We start from the raw sequence: 13,111 nt of genomic DNA, 5'->3' as shown, positions 1-13,111 counted from the left end.
CCAAATTTTTTTTTTTTTCTTTTTTGTATATAGGTCGACCAGTACTCCGGGTGGCACTTTGTCATTTTCCCCCATACCGCGGAGGTCGACCAGATGTCAGAAAGAAGCCAAATTTTTTTTTTTTTTCTTTTTTGTATATAGGTCGACCAGTACTCCGGGTGGCACTTTGTCATTTTCCCCCATACCGCGGAGGTCGACCAGATGTCAGAAAGAAGCCAAATTTTTTTTTTTTTTCTTTTTTGTATATAGGTCGACCAGTACTCCGGGTGGCACTTTGTCATTTTCCCCCATACCGCGGAGGTCGACCAGATGTCAGAAAGAAGCCAAATTTTTTTTTTTTTCTTTTTTGTATATAGGTCGACCAGTACTCCGGGTGGCACTTTGTCATTTTCCCCCATACCGCGGAGGTCGACCAGATGTCAGAAAGAAGCCAAATTTTTTTTTTTTTTCTTTTTTGTATATAGGTCGACCAGTACTCCGGGTGGCACTTTGTCATTTTCCCCCATACCGCGGAGGTCGACCAGATGTCAGAAAGAAGCCAAATTTTTTTTTTTTTCTTTTTTGTATATAGGTCGACCAGTACTCCGGGTGGCACTTTGTCATTTTCCCCCATACCGCGGAGGTCGACCAGATGTCAGAAAGAAGCCAAATTTTTTTTTTTTTTCTTTTTTGTATATAGGTCGACCAGTACTCCGGGTGGCACTTTGTCATTTTCCCCCATACCGCGGAGGTCGACCAGATGTCAGAAAGAAGCCAAATTTTTTTTTTTTTTCTTTTTTGTATATAGGTCGACCAGTACTCCGGGTGGCACTTTGTCATTTTCCCCCATACCGCGGAGGTCGACCAGATGTCAGAAAGAAGCCAAATTTTTTTTTTTTTCTTTTTTGTATATAGGTCGACCAGTACTCCGGGTGGCACTTTGTCATTTTCCCCCATACCGCGGAGGTCGACCAGATGTCAGAAAGAAGCCAAATTTTTTTTTTTTTTCTTTTTTGTATATAGGTCGACCAGTACTCCGGGTGGCACTTTGTCATTTTCCCCCATACCGCGGAGGTCGACCAGATGTCAGAAAGAAGCCAAATTTTTTTTTTTTTCTTTTTTGTATATAGGTCGACCAGTACTCCGGGTGGCACTTTGTCATTTTCCCCCATACCGCGGAGGTCGACCAGATGTCAGAAAGAAGCCAATTTTTTTTTTTTTCTTTTTTGTATATAGGTCGACCAGTACTCCGGGTGGCACTTTGTCATTTTCCCCCATACCGCGGAGGTCGACCAGATGTCAGAAAAAAGCCAATTTTTTTTTTTTTTTCTTTTTTGTATATAGGTCGACCAGTACTCCGGGTGACACTTTGTCTTTTTCCCCCAAACCGCGGGGGTCGACCAGATGTCGGAAAGACGCGAACTTTTGTTTTTATTTTTTTTAATATATATAAGTACACTCGTGCAGGTAGACAAATGTATATATGTGCCTCTTTTACTTTATACATATATATATTTGTATATGTGTATATATGTATATATATACATATGTATATATATATATTTTTTAAATGGACTGGGAGGTCGACCAGCACACTGGGTGGCACTTTGTCTTTTTCCCCCAATCCGTGGAGGTCGACCAGATGTCAGAAAGACTCCAACTTCTTTACCTTTTTCTTTTTAAAATATTATATAACTGCATACATATACACAGACAAATAGCCGTGCCTCTTTTACTTTTTTATACATATTTTTATTTATTTATTTATTTATTTATTTATTTATTTATTTATTTATTTATTTATTTAAATGAACTGGGAAGTTGACCATAGTACTCCGGGAGGCCTTGTCTTTTTCTCCACACAATGCGGTTGATAGAATGTCTGACCTGGATTTCTTTTCTGATTTTCCTTTTGTTTTGTTTTGCGGAATAAATTGAAGGTCGACCAGTTATCCTTACTCGAGTTTTGTTTGTTTTCCTTTTTTAATTTTAAAAGGATGTTATATATTTTTATATATATATATATATATATATATATATATATATATAACCCGCATATATATATATATATATATATATATATATATATATATATATATGCGGAGACACACACACACACACACACACACACACACACTTTTTTTTTTTTTTTTTTTTTTTTTTAATAGACCTGGCTGTCCTGGTCCTCACTTTGTAGACCAGGCTGGCCTTGAACTCAGAAATCCGCCTGCCTCTGCCTCCGGAGTGCTGGGATTAAAGGCGTGCGCCACCACGCCCGGCTTTTTTTTTTAATTTTTGTGTGTGTGTGTGTGGAGGGGGGCAATCGGTGCTCTTAACCACTAAGCCATCTCTCCAGCCCATCTTAAAATCCTTAGGTTGATGATCTGACTTTTCTGTTTTCTTCCTTTAACAAAACTGGTAAGTCAGCTGGCAAAAAGGATTTTCTTTTCATATATATTCCAAAAATGGGTAACTTGTAAATAGTGGTCTGTCTGCTGTTTGTTTGTTTGCTTGCTTGCTTGCTTGCTTGCTTGCTTGCTTGCTTGCTTGCTTGCTTTTTTCTTTTTCCCCCGAGACAGTGTTTCTCTGTGTAGTCTTGGCTGCCCAGGAACTCACTCTGTAGACCACCCTGGCCTCAATCAAACTCAGAAATCCTCCTGCCTCTGTCTGCCTCACAAGTGCTGGGAGTAAAGGTGTGCTGCACCACTGCCTGGCATTATTACTACTACTACTACTACTACTACTACTACTACTACTACTACTACTACTACTATTATTATTATTAGACATAATGAGATCAACTAGTTGGCCCGGTTTCATTTATTCATTTGAAATTAGTTGGACCAATTAGTTGGCTGGTCTGGGAGGTTTCTTTTGTTTCCGATTTGGGTGTTTGTGGGGTGTCAGGTATCTCTCGGGTATCTCAACGGAATGGATGAAGGTTACAGTGATATGGCTAGATTTTTGTAAAGATTACTTTTCTTAATCTGAGGAAAAAATAAAATACTGGGCTACATCTATATTGCTTCATTTCTCTTTCTCTTTTCTTTCTTTCAGATAAGGAGGTCCGTCAGCCAATTCCTCCTGCCTTTCTGTTTTTCATAACCCACACACACAATGCAGGCTACATCCATAGTGGGGAACAATCATGGAGGAAGAGGTAGGCTTTGCATTGGGTAGCATTGTCTGAGCGATATGTTAGTGGACCAGAGAGTTTGGATATCAAGCCGTATAATGTTTCTTTTTTTCTTTTTTTTTTTTTAAGATTTATTTATTTATTACATGTAAGTACACTGTGGCTGTCTTCAGACACACCAGAAGAGGGAGTCAGATCTTGTTAAGGATGGTTGTGAGCCACCATGTGGTTGCTGGGATTTGAACTAAGGACCTTTGGAAGAGCAGTCGGGTGCTCTTACCTGCTGAGCCATCTCACCAGCCCTAATGTTTCTTAAAATATAGAAAAGTTCTAACAAAGTGATCTTTAACTTTTTTTTTCTCCTTCGGCTATGTACAATGAATTGTTTTGCTTGCTTGCTTGACTTTGTACAATGAATTGTTTTGCTTGCTTGCTTGACTTCATTTGGTTTGACATGGTTTCCCTTTGTACCCGTGCAGACTGCCCTTTGAGAATAAAATGGGAGGCCAGAACCAAAGTCTTTTGGATAAAGCACCACAATGGACTACGCACTAGCACTAACCCGTTTGGCTGCCTTCCTTCCCAAGGCACAGATTTTTCCCAGCATGGGAAAGACCTCCCTCCCTCCCTCCCTCCCTCCCTCCCTCCCTCCCTCCCTCCCTCCCTCCCTCCCTCCCTCCCTTTTGACCCAGTTTCACTCTTCCACCATACACTCAATAAAATAAAATAAAGTAAAATAAAATAAATAAAAGAATGAATGACGTTTCCAGTTATTTATTTGTCTAAGCTACCTAAATTCCCCTTCTACACCTCCCCCTACTCCCCACCCCAAGCCGCCATCTCCTCGTGGGGGTAGGGACCTGCACATCTGTGTCTTTCTCTCTGAACTCTTTGTTTTCTGGTCCACGTTGCTCCAGAGGAATGTAGCCCTTTGGAAATGGTAATGGAGTTGATAACATACCCTATCAGAAAGAGGAAGGCCCATTCACTCACTCATTCTCACCCAGCCCTGTTCTGCTACTTCTAAGGACAGAATCTTCTGGACAGTATTTACATGGCTTGCTATTTCTAAATTTTGGTTTTGGTTTTGGTGTTTTTGGTTTTGTTTTGTTTTTTTGTTTGTTTTTTTTCTTTTTCTTTTTTTCAAGACAGGATTTCTCTGTGTAGCCCTGGCTGTCCTGGAACTCACTCTGTAGACCAGGCTGAACTCAAACTCAGAAATCCGCCTGCCTGCCTCTGCCTCCCAAGTGCTGAGATTAAAGGTGTGTGCCCACCCACCACTGCCTGGCTCTATTTTTTTTTAAACATTATGTATGTATGTATGTATGTATGTATGTATGTATGTATGTATGTACGTACGCATGCATGCATGCATGCATGCATGCAGGCATTGTTTATACGACTACACTGCAGCTGTCTTCAGACACACACCAGAATAATACATGGGATCCCACGACAGATGGTTGTTAGCCACCACATGATTGTTGGAAATTGAACTCAGGAAGGACCTCTGGAAGAGAGGACAGTGCTCTTAACCACTGAGCCAGCTCTCCAAATAAAATTTGTGGAGAAATTGAGCATCTTAAAACCTTAGGCATCCTTCCTCCTCTCCACGTGGCCTCTCTCCCTCTTTCTACCTTCTCTCTTTCCCTCTGCCTTTGTACAATAAAGCTGTAAAACAACAACAACCTCTAGGCATGTGTGTCCCCTCTTTATGTATGTATGTGTGTATGTATGTATGTATGTATGTATGTACTTACTTACTTACTTACTTTCTTACTTGTTCCGACACCAGTCAGGTGTGGTGCTTCATGCCTTTAATCCCAACACTTGGGAGGCAGAGGCAAAAAAAAAAAAAAGAAAAAAAAAACCCCAAACCAAACCAAACCAAACCAAAATAACAACAACAACTACAACAAAAAACATCAAACAAAGTTTGGGTCTTAGTGAAGTAAGCAAGGCACAACCTGCAGGCAGGCAGGACTGATGAATTTGTACGTCTTACCCCTTCAGAGTTTACCAGAGGCTTAAAGGACTGAGTTTTTGGGACTGCCCTGAGACAATATATATCTTCCTTCCTTCCTTCCTTCCTTCCTTCCTTCCTTCCTTCCTTCCTTCCTTCCTTCCTTCCTTCCATTTATTTATTTATTTATTTATTTATTTATTTATTTATTTATTTATTTATTTAAAGTACCCTGTAGCTGACTTAAGATGTACCAGAAGAGGGTGTCAGATCTCATTACAGGTGATTGGTAGTTGAACTCAGGGCCTTTGGAAAATCACTGTTTTACCTGCTGAGCCATTTCTCTCACCAACCTAGTTCTGTCTTTCTGTCTTTCTGTCTTTCTGTCTTTCTGTCTGTCTGTCTGTCTGTCTGTCTGTCTGTCTGTCTGTCTGTCTCTCTGTCTGTCTCTCTGTCTCTCTGTCTTTCTCTCTTCCTTCATCCTGGCATCAATCAACACAGACTGTTTTGTGAGGTAAACTTAATAAACTTCTAGCTCCTCTCTTGTTCTCTTACTTCTTTCTCTCTTGCTACTTCTCTACTCTCTCTGCCTCTACTAAAAATGAAGAAGAAGAAGAAGAAGAAGAAGAAGAAGAAGAAGAAGAAGAAGAAGAAGAAGAGGAAGAAGAGGAGGAGGAGGAGGAGGAGGAGGAGGAGGAGGAGGAGGAGGAGGAGGAGGAGGAGGAAAAGAAACCTCTAGCTCATGCAAGGGGGATGTAGGAAGGACACCACCTTCTTTCTTTCTTTCTTTCTTTCTTTCTTTCTTTCTTTCTTTCTCTCTCTCTCTCTCTCTCTCTCTCTCTCTCTCTCTCTCTCTCTCTCTCTCTTTCTTTCTTTCTTTCTTCCAAAAATACTCAGGGACATCACACTCCCTGTAGCCAGGGATGAGTCTCAGGGAATGTATGTGAGCTTGCTTTGTTTTGTGGGGCCAAACTTGACAGACATTTCTTTTGGCTTTGTGTGTTTTGCCAGCCAGCTCTCTTGCTCTGCTCACTCACTCACTCACTCACTCACTCACTAACTAGCTTGTTTGCTGTGGTTGCCATTTCTATCTATCTCTGCACAGGGTTCCAAGACTGCCCTTTGGGAATCAAATGGGAGAGCAGAACTAAAGGCTTTTTGATAAAGCACCTAGAGTGCACACCAGCACCTTTGGACTGACTGGCTGCCTTCCCCCTCCCCCTCCTCCCCCTTCTTCAGATTCATTTATTATAGGTAAGTACACTGTAGCAGTTTTCAGACACACCAGAAGAGGGCACCAGATCTCATTGTGGGTGGTTGTGAACCACTATGTGGTTGCTGGGATTTGAACTCATGATCTTCAGAAGAGCAGTCAGGGCTCTTAACCGCTGAGCCTCCAGCCTCCTGCATTCCTTCTTAAAGCATGAATGATCCCAGCATGGGAAGACGGTCTGCCCTCCCTCCCTCCCTCCCTCCCTCCCTCCCTCCCTCCCTCCCTCCCTTTTGAGCCATTTTCCCTCTTTCACCATACGCTCAATAAAAGAAGTAAATGAATGAAGTCTCCAGCTATTTGTTCGAGCTATCTAAATTCTCTCACAACACCTCCCCCTCCCCCTCACTGCCTTCTCTCCCTATGTTTGGGTGGGGCTGGGGGAGGGGTGGGGTGGGGGGAAGGGATCTGCAAGTCGTCCCTGCAGGTTTGTGAACTATTGGCGATGGTCTGGTTCTCTGAACTGCTGAGCCATGTCTATCCAGAGGCTGGCTGGCTAGTTTTCTGCCTCAAGTCCCTGAGTGATGATTTCAGTGTGAATTCTCTGAACTCACTGTCCTTTCAGGTCCACATTTGCTCTGGCAACCGACTGAACCAAACAATAGGCTCACACTGAGATCTTTGGAAATGGTAATGGAGTTGATAACACACCCCAACAGAAAGAGGAAGCCTCCGCTCACTAGAAGACTTTCACTAGAAGCCTCACCCTGCCAGCAATTTAGGAATTGGTAAGGCCAATCTGGACAATATTTAAATGATTTCTACTTCATGTTTAATGCTTAATAAAATAAAACGTGTGTGAAGGTCTGAAGAGCGTTGACTGTTCTTCCAGAGGTCCTGAGTTCAATTCCCACAAACCACATGGTGACTTTGGAATCCGATGCACACTTCTGGTGTGTGTTGGAAGACAGCTGCAGTGTACTCATATAAATAAAAAAATAAATAAAACCTTCAAAAATAAAATAAAACAAAGCTTGTGAAGAAATTGAGCATCTTAATTTTATTTTATTGTATTGTATTTCACACACACACACAGTATTTTATATATATATATATATATATATATATATATATATATATATATATATATATATATATATAATCAACTGGCACAGAAACGCACATTACCTAAGTTAGCTGGGAGTGGTTGGATTGGATATGCAGAGAAGGAAGGAACATTTGCAGTTTTGCTGTTGCTCTTTTTTTTTGGGGGGGGGTGGGCTGTTTAAATAGTACAGCAGAGCAGTGGTGGCACATGCCTTTGGGAGCACTTTGGAGGCAGAGGCAGGCAGATTTCTGAATTGGAGGCCAGCCTGGTCTACAGAGTGAGTTCCAGGACAGCCCGGGCTACACAGAGAAACCCTGTCTGGAAAAACCAACCAACAAACAAACAAACAATCCCAAGCAAAACCCAATCCAAACTTCACAAAAGGGAGGGACACTATAACAAATTACAATTGCTTGTATATATAGAAAAAAATTTCCTCCCCCCCCCCCAAATAACCCTGGTTCAATTAAATACGAAACTAACTAAGTAATCTCACACATACAAACATACATACATAAAACAAATAATGATAACTACGTGGCATGGAACTGCTTACACAGTTTGGATGCCACCTCCATCACATGCCTGCAGAAATTATTGAGTGGCCGGCCTGGTCTGTCTTGTATGTTTTTGCACCATGTACAGAGACTTTGTCTCTCATAAATAAATGAATACAGAGAAAGATATTCATTGATCTATACATGCCTGTGCGATGGCTCAGAGGGCAAAGCTGCTGTCTGTTAAGGTATAGGTAAAAGAGTAAGGCCTAGATGGAATGTTAAGGACTGAGGAAACTATTAAGGCCTAGATGGAATGTGAAGGCCTACTTCAGATTAGATAAGGGCTAGGTAACCTCTTACCTGGCTAGCCTGCCATTCTGCTGTTACTGCCAGAATTGATTACATATTCTCCTTGGATGTGTCCTCAGAAACCAATCAAGATAGAAGCCAATCGAACTGCTTCCTTTGTTCTATAGTTATCTGCAATAGGCTTGGACTCAAACTGACCACCCAGCAGCATTTCCTACACCCGCACATGTGTATACTTTTCTGGCATTTGCTCCTAGAACCTGCACTGGGGATGGAACCCCCGCCCTGCCCCAACACAAGAGAGACACCCAAACCACCGATTCAGTGCACAGACTACTTAGAATCAGACTTCTATTTTGAGTAGGGTGTGAGTGAGTAAAGTGTAAGTTCCCAAGGCCTCCCTGGGAACTGACATCTTACTTGGAAGAAAGAGACTTGTACGTGGGCAACTGACTTTCTGGTTTGCAATTTAAGACATGAATGTCACACTATTGATGGCCAAGACACTGGATGTCCTGATTTTATTAGTGTGTGTGTGTGTGTGTGTGTGTGTGTGTGTGTGTGTGTGTGTGTGACTCCATGGCCAAGCTAGCCCCCCCCTCCCAGATGTGTGTTTCTTATTTATTTATTTATTTATTTATTTATTTATTTATTGGGCCTGTGCTTGTGTATGACCTCGGCAACACTTCCTGAAAACCAAACCAAGCTAAACTAAAGCAAACAACTATGGCTGTCTGCCTGCCTGCCTGCCTACACAGAGAAATGATATCTCCAATCAAGTAACACTAACTCCTAAAGACGCCTGTTTCTCTTTTTCTTTTTTTTCTTTCTTTTTTTCTTCTGCTCCCTCTCTCTGTTCCCCCCTCTCCCTTTCTTCCTTCCTTCCTTCCTTCTTTCCTTCCTTCCTTCCTTCCTTCCTTCCTTCCTTCCTTTCTTTTCTTTTTTTTTCTTTCTTTTCTTTTTTTTTTCTTTCTTAAATTTATTCTTTTCATACATAGTTTCTTAGTGTAAGCAGCCCTGGCTGTCTTGAAGACACTTTGTAGGCCTCAATCCAGTAAGAGCCTGCCTCTGCTTTTCAAATGCTGGCATGAAAGTTGTATACCACTATGACTGGCTACGATTCTTATCTTCTTTTTTTTTTTTTGGTTTTTCGAGACAGAGTTTCTCTGTGTAGCCCTGGCTGTCCTGGAACTCACTTTGTAGACCAGGCTGGCCTCGAACTCAGAAATCTGCCTGCCTTTGCCTCCCAAGTGCTGGGATTAAAGGCGTGCGCCACCACCGCCCGGCGATTCTTATCTTCTTATTTTTGTTCCCTCTCCCCTCTTCCTTTTTATGATTTTTGCTTTTGACAGGCAGTGGTTGTGGCAGTGCTGGCAGAGGGAGGTGGATCACTGTAACTTCGCAGCTAGCTTATTCTACAGTCTGAGTTACACAAAAGGGGTTTCAGAATGACTGGTTATATTTTTCATTTATTATGCATTTTAATTATAATTTAATTAAACCAAAAGAATTTAGACTGACCAATTCAGAGTCTGGCATTTAAAAGTATAACAAAAGACAGTATGAGGCTGTCTGTGGATGGTCAAGGGTTCTGGCTGCTTTAGGGAGCCTCCTCACCTTTCTGCACATGCAAACTAGGCCACCTAGAGGCTGGACACAAAAGCTACCTTGAGCATTAGGTCACGTGACAGTCAGCCACCTCCATCTTTATGAGGATAGATGTCAGTCAGAGGACAAGATGGCTGCCACCCACTTGTCACCTTCCATATGCAGGCACACCACCTCCCTTCTGTTTTTGGATAAAAGACACATAACAATTTTTATTATTTACAGTAAGCCTTAAATAACACTCTGACAGCTGTGCAGATTTCTACTTGCTATGTGATTTGAATTTCCTTTTTTTGTTTTTTTTCTTTTAATTAATTTTCAGGAACTGCATGGTGGATTCACCTAGGTTCTGGTGCCTTCTTCTGTCATGCAGTCATCTAGGCAGCAGATAGAGCACATACACACACACATACTTTGAAAACTAATAGTAATAATAACAAACAAACAAATAAAAGAAAAGAAGGTTAAAAAAAAAAAAAGATTCTAGCTTCTGCCTGGATGTGTAGGTGGCAGAAGCAGGCAGAGAGGACCTCTGTGAGTTTGAGGCTACCCAAGCCTACAGAGCAAGTTCCAGGCAGGGATGCCAGGGCTACATCAAGAGAAACCCTATCTTGGGGCAAAAGAAAACAAAAGCAGAAAAGGTTCTGGCTTTTATTTTCAGACGTATGATTCTTCTAGCAGTATTGACTATCGAACTTTGATCATGAAGGCACATTCGATTTTATGACAGAGTTTGTGTGTGTGTGTGTGTGTGTGTGTGTGTGTGTGTGTGCAATATTTCTGCTGTAATTGTGGTTACATGCCATCTAGTGGTTTATGTTTGATTTCTGTAATCTTTTTTTCTAATTCTTTTTAATTGTAATTGTAATTTTAATTTAATTTAATTTTATTTTATTTTTTGTTTTACGAAATAGGGTTTCTCTGTATAGCCCTGGCTGTCCTGGAACTCACTTTGCAGACTAGGCTGACCTCGAACCCAGAAATCTTCCCATCTCTGCCTCCGGAGTGCTGGGATTAAAGGTATGTGCCACCAGTCCCGGCTATTTTTTAATTTTTAAATTTTATTTATTTAATATAGCTTTGTTTTTTCATGATGCACTTTCTCTCTGTAACCCTGGCTGTCCTGGAACTCACTCTGTAGACCATGATGGCCTTGAACATATTAATCTGTCTGCCTCTGCTTCCCAAATGCTGGGATTAAAAGCACCACTGCCCAGACTAAGTTTTTTTTTTTTTTTAAATCTCTCTCTCTCTCTCTCTCTCTCTCTCTCTCTCTCTCTCTCTCTCTCTCTCTCTCTTTCTTTCTATTATTTTTTTCTTTTTACTGAGATACGGTTTCTCTGTGTAGCCCTAGCTGACTTGACACTAACTCTGTAACCCAGGGTGACCTTGAACACAGAAATCTGCCCGAGGTTAAAGGTATGTTCCACAATTGCCTCAGGTCTACTCTAATTCTATTTGAAAAAATTATGTGTGTATGTATGATTATATGTATGTATGTATGTATGTATGTATGTATAGAAGTAATATTAATCCATTAATATCTCTTTTTCCTAAAATTCATGTCATTCCAGGTCCACAAAGTGAGTTCCAGGACTACACAGAGAAACCCTTTTTCAAAATAAAAAAAAAAAAATCTCAGATAGGGATTCATTGTGTAGCCCTGGCTGACTTGGAAGTCACTCCTTAAGCCAGGGTGACCTTGAATGTAGAAATCTGCCTGAGGCTAAAGGTGTGGTCCACAATTGCCTCAGGTCTACTGTAATTCTCTCTTTAAGAAAACAAGGGGTGGAGGGTATGGGGGACTTTTGGGATAGCATTGGAAATGTAATTGAGGAAAATACATAATAAAAAATATTTTTTAAAAAACATGTGTATTTATGTATAGAAGTAATATTAATCCATTAATATCTCTTTTTCCTAAACTTCATGTCATTCCTCCTTATCTTTCTCTCTCACTCCATGTTTGTGTGCATGTGTGTATGTGTGTTAGTCCTGGGTACACAGATTAAGAAATCATATTTCCAAGGATTTTTAGAAATAAACAAGGAAGCCAGGTGTGCTGGAACACCCCTTTAATCCCAGCACTTGGGAGGCAGAGGCAGGCAGATTTCTAAGTTCAAGTCCAGCCTGGTCCACAAAGTGAGTTCCAGGACAGCCAAGGCTACACAGAGAAAACCTGTCTCAAAAAAAAAAAAAAAAAAATCAAACACACAAACAAACAAACAAAGAAATAAACAAGAAATCCTAACCCAGACCACCAATAAAAAGGCTGTGGAAACTCTTTCATGTCCCTCTCCCCCACAGGTAAGTATGTACCTGCTTGTAAATTAATACTCCATGTGTGTGTATAGGATTCCATGGCCAGCTAGTACCAGCCCCAGATTTGTGTTTCAGAGATCTTTACTTATTTATTTTCCATGTACACCTCCAGGGAAACAACATAAAATCAAATCAGCTAACAAACAAACAGAAAAATGTAAAAGAATGGACTCATCTGGCATTTAAAAGTAATAGACTTCCGGGCAGTGTTGGGGCACACCTTTAATCCTACCACATTGGAGGCAGAGGCTGGCAGATTTGTGCATGCCAGGCCATCCTGGTCTACAGAGTGAGTTCCAAGACACCCAGGGCTACACAGAGAAACACTGTCTTGAAAGACCCCCACATCCTAAAAATAATAAAGAAGTAATAGACAAAAAGCAAGAGAAAAACATGTGTGCCAAGGCTGCTGGTGACTTTTCAGTGAATCCTCACCCTTCTGCACTGGATTCTGTTAAGTTCTATTCCACTAGTAGCTCCATGTTTGTGTGCATGTGTGTGTGTGTGTGTTAGTCTTGGGTACACAGATTAAAGAAATCATATTTCCAAGGAATATTTTTTCCTGGAAATATGATTTTTTCAAGTAATATTTTTCCAAATAATATTTTTTAAAATATTTTCTTTCTTTCTTTCTCTCTTTCTTCTTCTTTCTTTCTTTCTTTCTTTCTTTCTTTCTTTCTTTCTTTCTTTCTTTCTTTCTTTCTTTCTTTCTTTCTTTCTTTCTTTCTTTCTCTCCAAACTTCACACTATAACAAATTACAATTGCTTGTATATATAGAAAAAAATTTCCTCCCCCCCCCTAATAACCCTGGTTCAATTAAATACGAAACTAACTAAGTAATCACACACACACATACATACATACATACATACATACATACATACATACATAAAACAAATAATGATAACTAAGTGGCATGGAACTGCTCACACAGTTTGGATGCCACTTGCCCACCCTACCTCCATCACATGCCTG

The sequence above is a fragment of the Mus caroli genome, unplaced genomic scaffold, assembly GCF_978045245.1.
Source record: "Mus caroli unplaced genomic scaffold, Mus_caroli_1 scaffold_21, whole genome shotgun sequence".
Lineage (NCBI taxonomy): Eukaryota > Metazoa > Chordata > Mammalia > Rodentia > Muridae > Mus > Mus caroli.
This window is presented reverse-complemented; position numbering follows the sequence as displayed.